We start from the raw sequence: 16,025 nt of genomic DNA on the forward strand, positions 1-16,025 counted from the left end.
AGTGATACTGCCAGCAGGGAGCACCAGAGAGCTGAACCGACAGTTGTACATTTCTTAAACTTTCACCAACACAAACACGCACGCTCACTTCAGATCATGGGAGGACGTCAAAAAATCACCACCCATTCTCTGACACTTTAACCGTTAACCTTGGTTCAAACATTTAACATCACACGCACACGCAGTGTATTTCAGATAATTAATGAATTCAGATGTCACAATGATCGTTTACATGGATAAGGAGTCCTACTGAATCAATTACTGCCGTTTATATCTAACTAATGATTGTTTTTGTAAAAGTGTAACGTCGAGCCTCAGCAGCTTTCTCACTCCTTATGTGCTACTGTATAAAACCTGGTTTTGCGCCTGCACTAATTGCTTACGGCCATACCACCCTGAACACGCCCGATCTCGTCTGATCTCGGAAGCTAAGCAGGGTCGGGCCTGGTTAGTACTTGGATGGGAGACCGCCTGGGAATACCAGGTGCTGTAAGCTTTTTCTTTTTCAACTCGAGCTCATTGACTCCGTGGCCTACCGTGGCGTACCGTGACCTGATGTTTACTGCCAACCGCTTTGGAGGATTTAAGCAACATACAAAAACTGACAACGTCTCTCAAAACTATTTTTGTGAAACATGAGGACAGTATAGTGATACTGCCAGCAGGGAGCACCAGAGAGCTGAACCGACAGTTGTACATTTCTTAAACTTTCACCAACACAAACACGCACGCTCACTTCAGATCATGGGAGGACGTCAAAAAATCACCACCCATTCTCTGACACTTTAACCGTTAACCTTGGTTCAAACATTTAACATCACACGCACACGCAGTGTATTTCAGATAATTAATGAATTCAGATGTCACAATGATCGTTTACATGGATAAGGAGTCCTACTGAATCAATTACTGCCGTTTATATCTAACTAATGATTGTTTTTGTAAAAGTGTAACGTCGAGCCTCAGCAGCTTTCTCACTCCTTATGTGCTACTGTATAAAACCTGGTTTTGCGCCTGCACTAATTGCTTACGGCCATACCACCCTGAACACGCCCGATCTCGTCTGATCTCGGAAGCTAAGCAGGGTCGGGCCTGGTTAGTACTTGGATGGGAGACCGCCTGGGAATACCAGGTGCTGTAAGCTTTTTCTTTTTCAACTCGAGCTCATTGACTCCGTGGCCTACCGTGGCGTACCGTGACCTGATGTTTACTGCCAACCGCTTTGGAGGATTTAAGCAACATACAAAAACTGACAACGTCTCTCAAAACTATTTTTGTGAAACATGAGGACAGTATAGTGATACTGCCAGCAGGGAGCACCAGAGAGCTGAACCGACAGTTGTACATTTCTTAAACTTTCACCAACACAAACACGCACGCTCACTTCAGATCATGGGAGGACGTCAAAAAATCACCACCCATTCTCTGACACTTTAACCGTTAACCTTGGTTCAAACATTTAACATCACACGCACACGCAGTGTATTTCAGATAATTAATGAATTCAGATGTCACAATGATCGTTTACATGGATAAGGAGTCCTACTGAATCAATTACTGCCGTTTATATCTAACTAATGATTGTTTTTGTAAGAGTGTAACGTCGAGCCTCAGCAGCTTTCTCACTCCTTATGTGCTACTGTATAAAACCTGGTTTTGCGCCTGCACTAATTGCTTACGGCCATACCACCCTGAACACGCCCGATCTCGTCTGATCTCGGAAGCTAAGCAGGGTCGGGCCTGGTTAGTACTTGGATGGGAGACCGCCTGGGAATACCAGGTGCTGTAAGCTTTTTCTTTTTCAACTCGAGCTCATTGACTCCGTGGCCTACCGTGGCGTACCGTGACCTGATGTTTACTGCCAACCGCTTTGGAGGATTTAAGCAACATACAAAAACTGACAACGTCTCTCAAAACTATTTTTGTGAAACATGAGGACAGTATAGTGATACTGCCAGCAGGGAGCACCAGAGAGCTGAACCGACAGTTGTACATTTCTTAAACTTTCACCAACACAAACACGCACGCTCACTTCAGATCATGGGAGGACGTCAAAAAATCACCACCCATTCTCTGACACTTTAACCGTTAACCTTGGTTCAAACATTTAACATCACACGCACACGCAGTGTATTTCAGATAATTAATGAATTCAGATGTCACAATGATCGTTTACATGGATAAGGAGTCCTACTGAATCAATTACTGCCGTTTATATCTAACTAATGATTGTTTTTGTAAAAGTGTAACGTCGAGCCTCAGCAGCTTTCTCACTCCTTATGTGCTACTGTATAAAACCTGGTTTTGCGCCTGCACTAATTGCTTACGGCCATACCACCCTGAACACGCCCGATCTCGTCTGATCTCGGAAGCTAAGCAGGGTCGGGCCTGGTTAGTACTTGGATGGGAGACCGCCTGGGAATACCAGGTGCTGTAAGCTTTTTCTTTTTCAACTCGAGCTCATTGACTCCGTGGCCTACCGTGGCGTACCGTGACCTGATGTTTACTGCCAACCGCTTTGGAGGATTTAAGCAACATACAAAAACTGACAACGTCTCTCAAAACTATTTTTGTGAAACATGAGGACAGTATAGTGATACTGCCAGCAGGGAGCACCAGAGAGCTGAACCGACAGTTGTACATTTCTTAAACTTTCACCAACACAAACACGCACGCTCACTTCAGATCATGGGAGGACGTCAAAAAATCACCACCCATTCTCTGACACTTTAACCGTTAACCTTGGTTCAAACATTTAACATCACACGCACACGCAGTGTATTTCAGATAATTAATGAATTCAGATGTCACAATGATCGTTTACATGGATAAGGAGTCCTACTGAATCAATTACTGCCGTTTATATCTAACTAATGATTGTTTTTGTAAAAGTGTAACGTCGAGCCTCAGCAGCTTTCTCACTCCTTATGTGCTACTGTATAAAACCTGGTTTTGCGCCTGCACTAATTGCTTACGGCCATACCACCCTGAACACGCCCGATCTCGTCTGATCTCGGAAGCTAAGCAGGGTCGGGCCTGGTTAGTACTTGGATGGGAGACCGCCTGGGAATACCAGGTGCTGTAAGCTTTTTCTTTTTCAACTCGAGCTCATTGACTCCGTGGCCTACCGTGGCGTACCGTGACCTGATGTTTACTGCCAACCGCTTTGGAGGATTTAAGCAACATACAAAAACTGACAACGTCTCTCAAAACTATTTTTGTGAAACATGAGGACAGTATAGTGATACTGCCAGCAGGGAGCACCAGAGAGCTGAACCGACAGTTGTACATTTCTTAAACTTTCACCAACACAAACACGCACGCTCACTTCAGATCATGGGAGGACGTCAAAAAATCACCACCCATTCTCTGACACTTTAACCGTTAACCTTGGTTCAAACATTTAACATCACACGCACACGCAGTGTATTTCAGATAATTAATGAATTCAGATGTCACAATGATCGTTTACATGGATAAGGAGTCCTACTGAATCAATTACTGCCGTTTATATCTAACTAATGATTGTTTTTGTAAGAGTGTAACGTCGAGCCTCAGCAGCTTTCTCACTCCTTATGTGCTACTGTATAAAACCTGGTTTTGCGCCTGCACTAATTGCTTACGGCCATACCACCCTGAACACGCCCGATCTCGTCTGATCTCGGAAGCTAAGCAGGGTCGGGCCTGGTTAGTACTTGGATGGGAGACCGCCTGGGAATACCAGGTGCTGTAAGCTTTTTCTTTTTCAACTCGAGCTCATTGACTCCGTGGCCTACCGTGGCGTACCGTGACCTGATGTTTACTGCCAACCGCTTTGGAGGATTTAAGCAACATACAAAAACTGACAACGTCTCTCAAAACTATTTTTGTGAAACATGAGGACAGTATAGTGATACTGCCAGCAGGGAGCACCAGAGAGCTGAACCGACAGTTGTACATTTCTTAAACTTTCACCAACACAAACACGCACGCTCACTTCAGATCATGGGAGGACGTCAAAAAATCACCACCCATTCTCTGACACTTTAACCGTTAACCTTGGTTCAAACATTTAACATCACACGCACACGCAGTGTATTTCAGATAATTAATGAATTCAGATGTCACAATGATCGTTTACATGGATAAGGAGTCCTACTGAATCAATTACTGCCGTTTATATCTAACTAATGATTGTTTTTGTAAAAGTGTAACGTCGAGCCTCAGCAGCTTTCTCACTCCTTATGTGCTACTGTATAAAACCTGGTTTTGCGCCTGCACTAATTGCTTACGGCCATACCACCCTGAACACGCCCGATCTCGTCTGATCTCGGAAGCTAAGCAGGGTCGGGCCTGGTTAGTACTTGGATGGGAGACCGCCTGGGAATACCAGGTGCTGTAAGCTTTTTCTTTTTCAACTCGAGCTCATTGACTCCGTGGCCTACCGTGGCGTACCGTGACCTGATGTTTACTGCCAACCGCTTTGGAGGATTTAAGCAACATACAAAAACTGACAACGTCTCTCAAAACTATTTTTGTGAAACATGAGGACAGTATAGTGATACTGCCAGCAGGGAGCACCAGAGAGCTGAACCGACAGTTGTACATTTCTTAAACTTTCACCAACACAAACACGCACGCTCACTTCAGATCATGGGAGGACGTCAAAAAATCACCACCCATTCTCTGACACTTTAACCGTTAACCTTGGTTCAAACATTTAACATCACACGCACACGCAGTGTATTTCAGATAATTAATGAATTCAGATGTCACAATGATCGTTTACATGGATAAGGAGTCCTACTGAATCAATTACTGCCGTTTATATCTAACTAATGATTGTTTTTGTAAAAGTGTAACGTCGAGCCTCAGCAGCTTTCTCACTCCTTATGTGCTACTGTATAAAACCTGGTTTTGCGCCTGCACTAATTGCTTACGGCCATACCACCCTGAACACGCCCGATCTCGTCTGATCTCGGAAGCTAAGCAGGGTCGGGCCTGGTTAGTACTTGGATGGGAGACCGCCTGGGAATACCAGGTGCTGTAAGCTTTTTCTTTTTCAACTCGAGCTCATTGACTCCGTGGCCTACCGTGGCGTACCGTGACCTGATGTTTACTGCCAACCGCTTTGGAGGATTTAAGCAACATACAAAAACTGACAACGTCTCTCAAAACTATTTTTGTGAAACATGAGGACAGTATAGTGATACTGCCAGCAGGGAGCACCAGAGAGCTGAACCGACAGTTGTACATTTCTTAAACTTTCACCAACACAAACACGCACGCTCACTTCAGATCATGGGAGGACGTCAAAAAATCACCACCCATTCTCTGACACTTTAACCGTTAACCTTGGTTCAAACATTTAACATCACACGCACACGCAGTGTATTTCAGATAATTAATGAATTCAGATGTCACAATGATCGTTTACATGGATAAGGAGTCCTACTGAATCAATTACTGCCGTTTATATCTAACTAATGATTGTTTTTGTAAAAGTGTAACGTCGAGCCTCAGCAGCTTTCTCACTCCTTATGTGCTACTGTATAAAACCTGGTTTTGCGCCTGCACTAATTGCTTACGGCCATACCACCCTGAACACGCCCGATCTCGTCTGATCTCGGAAGCTAAGCAGGGTCGGGCCTGGTTAGTACTTGGATGGGAGACCGCCTGGGAATACCAGGTGCTGTAAGCTTTTTCTTTTTCAACTCGAGCTCATTGACTCCGTGGCCTACCGTGGCGTACCGTGACCTGATGTTTACTGCCAACCGCTTTGGAGGATTTAAGCAACATACAAAAACTGACAACGTCTCTCAAAACTATTTTTGTGAAACATGAGGACAGTATAGTGATACTGCCAGCAGGGAGCACCAGAGAGCTGAACCGACAGTTGTACATTTCTTAAACTTTCACCAACACAAACACGCACGCTCACTTCAGATCATGGGAGGACGTCAAAAAATCACCACCCATTCTCTGACACTTTAACCGTTAACCTTGGTTCAAACATTTAACATCACACGCACACGCAGTGTATTTCAGATAATTAATGAATTCAGATGTCACAATGATCGTTTACATGGATAAGGAGTCCTACTGAATCAATTACTGCCGTTTATATCTAACTAATGATTGTTTTTGTAAAAGTGTAACGTCGAGCCTCAGCAGCTTTCTCACTCCTTATGTGCTACTGTATAAAACCTGGTTTTGCGCCTGCACTAATTGCTTACGGCCATACCACCCTGAACACGCCCGATCTCGTCTGATCTCGGAAGCTAAGCAGGGTCGGGCCTGGTTAGTACTTGGATGGGAGACCGCCTGGGAATACCAGGTGCTGTAAGCTTTTTCTTTTTCAACTCGAGCTCATTGCCTCCGTGGCCTACCGTGGCGTACCGTGACCTGATGTTTACTGCCAACCGCTTTGGAGGATTTAAGCAACATACAAAAACTGACAACGTCTCTCAAAACTATTTTTGTGAAACATGAGGACAGTATAGTGATACTGCCAGCAGGGAGCACCAGAGAGCTGAACCGACAGTTGTACATTTCTTAAACTTTCACCAACACAAACACGCACGCTCACTTCAGATCATGGGAGGACGTCAAAAAATCACCACCCATTCTCTGACACTTTAACCGTTAACCTTGGTTCAAACATTTAACATCACACGCACACGCAGTGTATTTCAGATAATTAATGAATTCAGATGTCACAATGATCGTTTACATGGATAAGGAGTCCTACTGAATCAATTACTGCCGTTTATATCTAACTAATGATTGTTTTTGTAAAAGTGTAACGTCGAGCCTCAGCAGCTTTCTCACTCCTTATGTGCTACTGTATAAAACCTGGTTTTGCGCCTGCACTAATTGCTTACGGCCATACCACCCTGAACACGCCCGATCTCGTCTGATCTCGGAAGCTAAGCAGGGTCGGGCCTGGTTAGTACTTGGATGGGAGACCGCCTGGGAATACCAGGTGCTGTAAGCTTTTTCTTTTTCAACTCGAGCTCATTGACTCCGTGGCCTACCGTGGCGTACCGTGACCTGATGTTTACTGCCAACCGCTTTGGAGGATTTAAGCAACATACAAAAACTGACAACGTCTCTCAAAACTATTTTTGTGAAACATGAGGACAGTATAGTGATACTGCCAGCAGGGAGCACCAGAGAGCTGAACCGACAGTTGTACATTTCTTAAACTTTCACCAACACAAACACGCACGCTCACTTCAGATCATGGGAGGACGTCAAAAAATCACCACCCATTCTCTGACACTTTAACCGTTAACCTTGGTTCAAACATTTAACATCACACGCACACGCAGTGTATTTCAGATAATTAATGAATTCAGATGTCACAATGATCGTTTACATGGATAAGGAGTCCTACTGAATCAATTACTGCCGTTTATATCTAACTAATGATTGTTTTTGTAAGAGTGTAACGTCGAGCCTCAGCAGCTTTCTCACTCCTTATGTGCTACTGTATAAAACCTGGTTTTGCGCCTGCACTAATTGCTTACGGCCATACCACCCTGAACACGCCCGATCTCGTCTGATCTCGGAAGCTAAGCAGGGTCGGGCCTGGTTAGTACTTGGATGGGAGACCGCCTGGGAATACCAGGTGCTGTAAGCTTTTTCTTTTTCAACTCGAGCTCATTGACTCCGTGGCCTACCGTGGCGTACCGTGACCTGATGTTTACTGCCAACCGCTTTGGAGGATTTAAGCAACATACAAAAACTGACAACGTCTCTCAAAACTATTTTTGTGAAACATGAGGACAGTATAGTGATACTGCCAGCAGGGAGCACCAGAGAGCTGAACCGACAGTTGTACATTTCTTAAACTTTCACCAACACAAACACGCACGCTCACTTCAGATCATGGGAGGACGTCAAAAAATCACCACCCATTCTCTGACACTTTAACCGTTAACCTTGGTTCAAACATTTAACATCACACGCACACGCAGTGTATTTCAGATAATTAATGAATTCAGATGTCACAATGATCGTTTACATGGATAAGGAGTCCTACTGAATCAATTACTGCCGTTTATATCTAACTAATGATTGTTTTTGTAAAAGTGTAACGTCGAGCCTCAGCAGCTTTCTCACTCCTTATGTGCTACTGTATAAAACCTGGTTTTGCGCCTGCACTAATTGCTTACGGCCATACCACCCTGAACACGCCCGATCTCGTCTGATCTCGGAAGCTAAGCAGGGTCGGGCCTGGTTAGTACTTGGATGGGAGACCGCCTGGGAATACCAGGTGCTGTAAGCTTTTTCTTTTTCAACTCGAGCTCATTGACTCCGTGGCCTACCGTGGCGTACCGTGACCTGATGTTTACTGCCAACCGCTTTGGAGGATTTAAGCAACATACAAAAACTGACAACGTCTCTCAAAACTATTTTTGTGAAACATGAGGACAGTATAGTGATACTGCCAGCAGGGAGCACCAGAGAGCTGAACCGACAGTTGTACATTTCTTAAACTTTCACCAACACAAACACGCACGCTCACTTCAGATCATGGGAGGACGTCAAAAAATCACCACCCATTCTCTGACACTTTAACCGTTAACCTTGGTTCAAACATTTAACATCACACGCACACGCAGTGTATTTCAGATAATTAATGAATTCAGATGTCACAATGATCGTTTACATGGATAAGGAGTCCTACTGAATCAATTACTGCCGTTTATATCTAACTAATGATTGTTTTTGTAAAAGTGTAACGTCGAGCCTCAGCAGCTTTCTCACTCCTTATGTGCTACTGTATAAAACCTGGTTTTGCGCCTGCACTAATTGCTTACGGCCATACCACCCTGAACACGCCCGATCTCGTCTGATCTCGGAAGCTAAGCAGGGTCGGGCCTGGTTAGTACTTGGATGGGAGACCGCCTGGGAATACCAGGTGCTGTAAGCTTTTTCTTTTTCAACTCGAGCTCATTGACTCCGTGGCCTACCGTGGCGTACCGTGACCTGATGTTTACTGCCAACCGCTTTGGAGGATTTAAGCAACATACAAAAACTGACAACGTCTCTCAAAACTATTTTTGTGAAACATGAGGACAGTATAGTGATACTGCCAGCAGGGAGCACCAGAGAGCTGAACCGACAGTTGTACATTTCTTAAACTTTCACCAACACAAACACGCACGCTCACTTCAGATCATGGGAGGACGTCAAAAAATCACCACCCATTCTCTGACACTTTAACCGTTAACCTTGGTTCAAACATTTAACATCACACGCACACGCAGTGTATTTCAGATAATTAATGAATTCAGATGTCACAATGATCGTTTACATGGATAAGGAGTCCTACTGAATCAATTACTGCCGTTTATATCTAACTAATGATTGTTTTTGTAAAAGTGTAACGTCGAGCCTCAGCAGCTTTCTCACTCCTTATGTGCTACTGTATAAAACCTGGTTTTGCGCCTGCACTAATTGCTTACGGCCATACCACCCTGAACACGCCCGATCTCGTCTGATCTCGGAAGCTAAGCAGGGTCGGGCCTGGTTAGTACTTGGATGGGAGACCGCCTGGGAATACCAGGTGCTGTAAGCTTTTTCTTTTTCAACTCGAGCTCATTGACTCCGTGGCCTACCGTGGCGTACCGTGACCTGATGTTTACTGCCAACCGCTTTGGAGGATTTAAGCAACATACAAAAACTGACAACGTCTCTCAAAACTATTTTTGTGAAACATGAGGACAGTATAGTGATACTGCCAGCAGGGAGCACCAGAGAGCTGAACCGACAGTTGTACATTTCTTAAACTTTCACCAACACAAACACGCACGCTCACTTCAGATCATGGGAGGACGTCAAAAAATCACCACCCATTCTCTGACACTTTAACCGTTAACCTTGGTTCAAACATTTAACATCACACGCACACGCAGTGTATTTCAGATAATTAATGAATTCAGATGTCACAATGATCGTTTACATGGATAAGGAGTCCTACTGAATCAATTACTGCCGTTTATATCTAACTAATGATTGTTTTTGTAAAAGTGTAACGTCGAGCCTCAGCAGCTTTCTCACTCCTTATGTGCTACTGTATAAAACCTGGTTTTGCGCCTGCACTAATTGCTTACGGCCATACCACCCTGAACACGCCCGATCTCGTCTGATCTCGGAAGCTAAGCAGGGTCGGGCCTGGTTAGTACTTGGATGGGAGACCGCCTGGGAATACCAGGTGCTGTAAGCTTTTTCTTTTTCAACTCGAGCTCATTGACTCCGTGGCCTACCGTGGCGTACCGTGACCTGATGTTTACTGCCAACCGCTTTGGAGGATTTAAGCAACATACAAAAACTGACAACGTCTCTCAAAACTATTTTTGTGAAACATGAGGACAGTATAGTGATACTGCCAGCAGGGAGCACCAGAGAGCTGAACCGACAGTTGTACATTTCTTAAACTTTCACCAACACAAACACGCACGCTCACTTCAGATCATGGGAGGACGTCAAAAAATCACCACCCATTCTCTGACACTTTAACCGTTAACCTTGGTTCAAACATTTAACATCACACGCACACGCAGTGTATTTCAGATAATTAATGAATTCAGATGTCACAATGATCGTTTACATGGATAAGGAGTCCTACTGAATCAATTACTGCCGTTTATATCTAACTAATGATTGTTTTTGTAAAAGTGTAACGTCGAGCCTCAGCAGCTTTCTCACTCCTTATGTGCTACTGTATAAAACCTGGTTTTGCGCCTGCACTAATTGCTTACGGCCATACCACCCTGAACACGCCCGATCTCGTCTGATCTCGGAAGCTAAGCAGGGTCGGGCCTGGTTAGTACTTGGATGGGAGACCGCCTGGGAATACCAGGTGCTGTAAGCTTTTTCTTTTTCAACTCGAGCTCATTGACTCCGTGGCCTACCGTGGCGTACCGTGACCTGATGTTTACTGCCAACCGCTTTGGAGGATTTAAGCAACATACAAAAACTGACAACGTCTCTCAAAACTATTTTTGTGAAACATGAGGACAGTATAGTGATACTGCCAGCAGGGAGCACCAGAGAGCTGAACCGACAGTTGTACATTTCTTAAACTTTCACCAACACAAACACGCACGCTCACTTCAGATCATGGGAGGACGTCAAAAAATCACCACCCATTCTCTGACACTTTAACCGTTAACCTTGGTTCAAACATTTAACATCACACGCACACGCAGTGTATTTCAGATAATTAATGAATTCAGATGTCACAATGATCGTTTACATGGATAAGGAGTCCTACTGAATCAATTACTGCCGTTTATATCTAACTAATGATTGTTTTTGTAAAAGTGTAACGTCGAGCCTCAGCAGCTTTCTCACTCCTTATGTGCTACTGTATAAAACCTGGTTTTGCGCCTGCACTAATTGCTTACGGCCATACCACCCTGAACACGCCCGATCTCGTCTGATCTCGGAAGCTAAGCAGGGTCGGGCCTGGTTAGTACTTGGATGGGAGACCGCCTGGGAATACCAGGTGCTGTAAGCTTTTTCTTTTTCAACTCGAGCTCATTGACTCCGTGGCCTACCGTGGCGTACCGTGACCTGATGTTTACTGCCAACCGCTTTGGAGGATTTAAGCAACATACAAAAACTGACAACGTCTCTCAAAACTATTTTTGTGAAACATGAGGACAGTATAGTGATACTGCCAGCAGGGAGCACCAGAGAGCTGAACCGACAGTTGTACATTTCTTAAACTTTCACCAACACAAACACGCACGCTCACTTCAGATCATGGGAGGACGTCAAAAAATCACCACCCATTCTCTGACACTTTAACCGTTAACCTTGGTTCAAACATTTAACATCACACGCACACGCAGTGTATTTCAGATAATTAATGAATTCAGATGTCACAATGATCGTTTACATGGATAAGGAGTCCTACTGAATCAATTACTGCCGTTTATATCTAACTAATGATTGTTTTTGTAAAAGTGTAACGTCGAGCCTCAGCAGCTTTCTCACTCCTTATGTGCTACTGTATAAAACCTGGTTTTGCGCCTGCACTAATTGCTTACGGCCATACCACCCTGAACACGCCCGATCTCGTCTGATCTCGGAAGCTAAGCAGGGTCGGGCCTGGTTAGTACTTGGATGGGAGACCGCCTGGGAATACCAGGTGCTGTAAGCTTTTTCTTTTTCAACTCGAGCTCATTGACTCCGTGGCCTACCGTGGCGTACCGTGACCTGATGTTTACTGCCAACCGCTTTGGAGGATTTAAGCAACATACAAAAACTGACAACGTCTCTCAAAACTATTTTTGTGAAACATGAGGACAGTATAGTGATACTGCCAGCAGGGAGCACCAGAGAGCTGAACCGACAGTTGTACATTTCTTAAACTTTCACCAACACAAACACGCACGCTCACTTCAGATCATGGGAGGACGTCAAAAAATCACCACCCATTCTCTGACACTTTAACCGTTAACCTTGGTTCAAACATTTAACATCACACGCACACGCAGTGTATTTCAGATAATTAATGAATTCAGATGTCACAATGATCGTTTACATGGATAAGGAGTCCTACTGAATCAATTACTGCCGTTTATATCTAACTAATGATTGTTTTTGTAAGAGTGTAACGTCGAGCCTCAGCAGCTTTCTCACTCCTTATGTGCTACTGTATAAAACCTGGTTTTGCGCCTGCACTAATTGCTTACGGCCATACCACCCTGAACACGCCCGATCTCGTCTGATCTCGGAAGCTAAGCAGGGTCGGGCCTGGTTAGTACTTGGATGGGAGACCGCCTGGGAATACCAGGTGCTGTAAGCTTTTTCTTTTTCAACTCGAGCTCATTGACTCCGTGGCCTACCGTGGCGTACCGTGACCTGATGTTTACTGCCAACCGCTTTGGAGGATTTAAGCAACATACAAAAACTGACAACGTCTCTCAAAACTATTTTTGTGAAACATGAGGACAGTATAGTGATACTGCCAGCAGGGAGCACCAGAGAGCTGAACCGACAGTTGTACATTTCTTAAACTTTCACCAACACAAACACGCACGCTCACTTCAGATCATGGGAGGACGTCAAAAAATCACCACCCATTCTCTGACACTTTAACCGTTAACCTTGGTTCAAACATTTAACATCACACGCACACGCAGTGTATTTCAGATAATTAATGAATTCAGATGTCACAATGATCGTTTACATGGATAAGGAGTCCTACTGAATCAATTACTGCCGTTTATATCTAACTAATGATTGTTTTTGTAAAAGTGTAACGTCGAGCCTCAGCAGCTTTCTCACTCCTTATGTGCTACTGTATAAAACCTGGTTTTGCGCCTGCACTAATTGCTTACGGCCATACCACCCTGAACACGCCCGATCTCGTCTGATCTCGGAAGCTAAGCAGGGTCGGGCCTGGTTAGTACTTGGATGGGAGACCGCCTGGGAATACCAGGTGCTGTAAGCTTTTTCTTTTTCAACTCGAGCTCATTGACTCCGTGGCCTACCGTGGCGTACCGTGACCTGATGTTTACTGCCAACCGCTTTGGAGGATTTAAGCAACATACAAAAACTGACAACGTCTCTCAAAACTATTTTTGTGAAACATGAGGACAGTATAGTGATACTGCCAGCAGGGAGCACCAGAGAGCTGAACCGACAGTTGTACATTTCTTAAACTTTCACCAACACAAACACGCACGCTCACTTCAGATCATGGGAGGACGTCAAAAAATCACCACCCATTCTCTGACACTTTAACCGTTAACCTTGGTTCAAACATTTAACATCACACGCACACGCAGTGTATTTCAGATAATTAATGAATTCAGATGTCACAATGATCGTTTACATGGATAAGGAGTCCTACTGAATCAATTACTGCCGTTTATATCTAACTAATGATTGTTTTTGTAAGAGTGTAACGTCGAGCCTCAGCAGCTTTCTCACTCCTTATGTGCTACTGTATAAAACCTGGTTTTGCGCCTGCACTAATTGCTTACGGCCATACCACCCTGAACACGCCCGATCTCGTCTGATCTCGGAAGCTAAGCAGGGTCGGGCCTGGTTAGTACTTGGATGGGAGACCGCCTGGGAATACCAGGTGCTGTAAGCTTTTTCTTTTTCAACTCGAGCTCATTGACTCCGTGGCCTACCGTGGCGTACCGTGACCTGATGTTTACTGCCAACCGCTTTGGAGGATTTAAGCAACATACAAAAACTGACAACGTCTCTCAAAACTATTTTTGTGAAACATGAGGACAGTATAGTGATACTGCCAGCAGGGAGCACCAGAGAGCTGAACCGACAGTTGTACATTTCTTAAACTTTCACCAACACAAACACGCACGCTCACTTCAGATCATGGGAGGACGTCAAAAAATCACCACCCATTCTCTGACACTTTAACCGTTAACCTTGGTTCAAACATTTAACATCACACGCACACGCAGTGTATTTCAGATAATTAATGAATTCAGATGTCACAATGATCGTTTACATGGATAAGGAGTCCTACTGAATCAATTACTGCCGTTTATATCTAACTAATGATTGTTTTTGTAAAAGTGTAACGTCGAGCCTCAGCAGCTTTCTCACTCCTTATGTGCTACTGTATAAAACCTGGTTTTGCGCCTGCACTAATTGCTTACGGCCATACCACCCTGAACACGCCCGATCTCGTCTGATCTCGGAAGCTAAGCAGGGTCGGGCCTGGTTAGTACTTGGATGGGAGACCGCCTGGGAATACCAGGTGCTGTAAGCTTTTTCTTTTTCAACTCGAGCTCATTGACTCCGTGGCCTACCGTGGCGTACCGTGACCTGATGTTTACTGCCAACCGCTTTGGAGGATTTAAGCAACATACAAAAACTGACAACGTCTCTCAAAACTATTTTTGTGAAACATGAGGACAGTATAGTGATACTGCCAGCAGGGAGCACCAGAGAGCTGAACCGACAGTTGTACATTTCTTAAACTTTCACCAACACAAACACGCACGCTCACTTCAGATCATGGGAGGACGTCAAAAAATCACCACCCATTCTCTGACACTTTAACCGTTAACCTTGGTTCAAACATTTAACATCACACGCACACGCAGTGTATTTCAGATAATTAATGAATTCAGATGTCACAATGATCGTTTACATGGATAAGGAGTCCTACTGAATCAATTACTGCCGTTTATATCTAACTAATGATTGTTTTTGTAAAAGTGTAACGTCGAGCCTCAGCAGCTTTCTCACTCCTTATGTGCTACTGTATAAAACCTGGTTTTGCGCCTGCACTAATTGCTTACGGCCATACCACCCTGAACACGCCCGATCTCGTCTGATCTCGGAAGCTAAGCAGGGTCGGGCCTGGTTAGTACTTGGATGGGAGACCGCCTGGGAATACCAGGTGCTGTAAGCTTTTTCTTTTTCAACTCGAGCTCATTGACTCCGTGGCCTACCGTGGCGTACCGTGACCTGATGTTTACTGCCAACCGCTTTGGAGGATTTAAGCAACATACAAAAACTGACAACGTCTCTCAAAACTATTTTTGTGAAACATGAGGACAGTATAGTGATACTGCCAGCAGGGAGCACCAGAGAGCTGAACCGACAGTTGTACATTTCTTAAACTTTCACCAACACAAACACGCACGCTCACTTCAGATCATGGGAGGACGTCAAAAAATCACCACCCATTCTCTGACACTTTAACCGTTAACCTTGGTTCAAACATTTAACATCACACGCACACGCAGTGTATTTCAGATAATTAATGAATTCAGATGTCACAATGATCGTTTACATGGATAAGGAGTCCTACTGAATCAATTACTGCCGTTTATATCTAACTAATGATTGTTTTTGTAAGAGTGTAACGTCGAGCCTCAGCAGCTTTCTCACTCCTTATGTGCTACTGTATAAAACCTGGTTTTGCGCCTGCACTAATTGCTTACGGCCATACCACCCTGAACACGCCCGATCTCGTCTGATCTCGGAAGCTAAGCAGGGTCGGGCCTGGTTAGTACTTGGATGGGAGACCGCCT

General features: G+C 44.5%; 24 non-coding genes across 24 annotated transcripts; all 24 read left to right on the forward strand.

Annotated features, from left to right (window-relative positions):
* The first annotated feature begins 377 nt into the window (after positions 1-377).
* LOC130399368 (5S ribosomal RNA) lies at positions 378-496 on the forward strand. Its single transcript, XR_008901881.1, has one exon. It is a non-coding gene; the product is annotated as a 5S ribosomal RNA (ribosomal RNA).
* Positions 497-1,025: 529 nt separating this feature from the next.
* LOC130399369 (5S ribosomal RNA) lies at positions 1,026-1,144 on the forward strand. Its single transcript, XR_008901882.1, has one exon. It is a non-coding gene; the product is annotated as a 5S ribosomal RNA (ribosomal RNA).
* A 529-nt stretch (positions 1,145-1,673) lies between these two features.
* Positions 1,674-1,792, forward strand: LOC130399370 (5S ribosomal RNA). The gene has a single exon (XR_008901883.1). It is a non-coding gene; the product is annotated as a 5S ribosomal RNA (ribosomal RNA).
* A 529-nt stretch (positions 1,793-2,321) lies between these two features.
* LOC130399371 (5S ribosomal RNA) lies at positions 2,322-2,440 on the forward strand. The gene has a single exon (XR_008901884.1). It is a non-coding gene; the product is annotated as a 5S ribosomal RNA (ribosomal RNA).
* Positions 2,441-2,969: 529 nt separating this feature from the next.
* Positions 2,970-3,088, forward strand: LOC130399372 (5S ribosomal RNA). Its single transcript, XR_008901885.1, has one exon. It is a non-coding gene; the product is annotated as a 5S ribosomal RNA (ribosomal RNA).
* A 529-nt stretch (positions 3,089-3,617) lies between these two features.
* LOC130399373 (5S ribosomal RNA) lies at positions 3,618-3,736 on the forward strand. Its single transcript, XR_008901886.1, has one exon. It is a non-coding gene; the product is annotated as a 5S ribosomal RNA (ribosomal RNA).
* A 529-nt stretch (positions 3,737-4,265) lies between these two features.
* On the forward strand, positions 4,266-4,384 carry LOC130399374 (5S ribosomal RNA). Its single transcript, XR_008901887.1, has one exon. It is a non-coding gene; the product is annotated as a 5S ribosomal RNA (ribosomal RNA).
* A 529-nt stretch (positions 4,385-4,913) lies between these two features.
* LOC130399375 (5S ribosomal RNA) lies at positions 4,914-5,032 on the forward strand. The gene has a single exon (XR_008901888.1). It is a non-coding gene; the product is annotated as a 5S ribosomal RNA (ribosomal RNA).
* Positions 5,033-5,561: 529 nt separating this feature from the next.
* On the forward strand, positions 5,562-5,680 carry LOC130399377 (5S ribosomal RNA). The gene has a single exon (XR_008901890.1). It is a non-coding gene; the product is annotated as a 5S ribosomal RNA (ribosomal RNA).
* A 529-nt stretch (positions 5,681-6,209) lies between these two features.
* On the forward strand, positions 6,210-6,328 carry LOC130399378 (5S ribosomal RNA). The gene has a single exon (XR_008901891.1). It is a non-coding gene; the product is annotated as a 5S ribosomal RNA (ribosomal RNA).
* Positions 6,329-6,857: 529 nt separating this feature from the next.
* LOC130399380 (5S ribosomal RNA) lies at positions 6,858-6,976 on the forward strand. The gene has a single exon (XR_008901892.1). It is a non-coding gene; the product is annotated as a 5S ribosomal RNA (ribosomal RNA).
* A 529-nt stretch (positions 6,977-7,505) lies between these two features.
* Positions 7,506-7,624, forward strand: LOC130399381 (5S ribosomal RNA). Its single transcript, XR_008901893.1, has one exon. It is a non-coding gene; the product is annotated as a 5S ribosomal RNA (ribosomal RNA).
* A 529-nt stretch (positions 7,625-8,153) lies between these two features.
* LOC130399382 (5S ribosomal RNA) lies at positions 8,154-8,272 on the forward strand. The gene has a single exon (XR_008901894.1). It is a non-coding gene; the product is annotated as a 5S ribosomal RNA (ribosomal RNA).
* A 529-nt stretch (positions 8,273-8,801) lies between these two features.
* Positions 8,802-8,920, forward strand: LOC130399383 (5S ribosomal RNA). Its single transcript, XR_008901895.1, has one exon. It is a non-coding gene; the product is annotated as a 5S ribosomal RNA (ribosomal RNA).
* A 529-nt stretch (positions 8,921-9,449) lies between these two features.
* On the forward strand, positions 9,450-9,568 carry LOC130399384 (5S ribosomal RNA). Its single transcript, XR_008901896.1, has one exon. It is a non-coding gene; the product is annotated as a 5S ribosomal RNA (ribosomal RNA).
* A 529-nt stretch (positions 9,569-10,097) lies between these two features.
* LOC130399385 (5S ribosomal RNA) lies at positions 10,098-10,216 on the forward strand. The gene has a single exon (XR_008901897.1). It is a non-coding gene; the product is annotated as a 5S ribosomal RNA (ribosomal RNA).
* A 529-nt stretch (positions 10,217-10,745) lies between these two features.
* Positions 10,746-10,864, forward strand: LOC130399386 (5S ribosomal RNA). The gene has a single exon (XR_008901898.1). It is a non-coding gene; the product is annotated as a 5S ribosomal RNA (ribosomal RNA).
* Positions 10,865-11,393: 529 nt separating this feature from the next.
* Positions 11,394-11,512, forward strand: LOC130399387 (5S ribosomal RNA). Its single transcript, XR_008901899.1, has one exon. It is a non-coding gene; the product is annotated as a 5S ribosomal RNA (ribosomal RNA).
* A 529-nt stretch (positions 11,513-12,041) lies between these two features.
* LOC130399389 (5S ribosomal RNA) lies at positions 12,042-12,160 on the forward strand. Its single transcript, XR_008901901.1, has one exon. It is a non-coding gene; the product is annotated as a 5S ribosomal RNA (ribosomal RNA).
* A 529-nt stretch (positions 12,161-12,689) lies between these two features.
* Positions 12,690-12,808, forward strand: LOC130399390 (5S ribosomal RNA). Its single transcript, XR_008901902.1, has one exon. It is a non-coding gene; the product is annotated as a 5S ribosomal RNA (ribosomal RNA).
* A 529-nt stretch (positions 12,809-13,337) lies between these two features.
* Positions 13,338-13,456, forward strand: LOC130399391 (5S ribosomal RNA). The gene has a single exon (XR_008901903.1). It is a non-coding gene; the product is annotated as a 5S ribosomal RNA (ribosomal RNA).
* A 529-nt stretch (positions 13,457-13,985) lies between these two features.
* On the forward strand, positions 13,986-14,104 carry LOC130399392 (5S ribosomal RNA). The gene has a single exon (XR_008901904.1). It is a non-coding gene; the product is annotated as a 5S ribosomal RNA (ribosomal RNA).
* Positions 14,105-14,633: 529 nt separating this feature from the next.
* Positions 14,634-14,752, forward strand: LOC130399393 (5S ribosomal RNA). The gene has a single exon (XR_008901905.1). It is a non-coding gene; the product is annotated as a 5S ribosomal RNA (ribosomal RNA).
* A 529-nt stretch (positions 14,753-15,281) lies between these two features.
* Positions 15,282-15,400, forward strand: LOC130399394 (5S ribosomal RNA). The gene has a single exon (XR_008901906.1). It is a non-coding gene; the product is annotated as a 5S ribosomal RNA (ribosomal RNA).
* Positions 15,401-16,025: the final 625 nt, after the last annotated feature.

This window comes from Gadus chalcogrammus, chromosome 12 (genome assembly GCF_026213295.1).
Source record: "Gadus chalcogrammus isolate NIFS_2021 chromosome 12, NIFS_Gcha_1.0, whole genome shotgun sequence".
Classification (NCBI taxonomy): Eukaryota; Metazoa; Chordata; class Actinopteri; order Gadiformes; family Gadidae; genus Gadus; species Gadus chalcogrammus.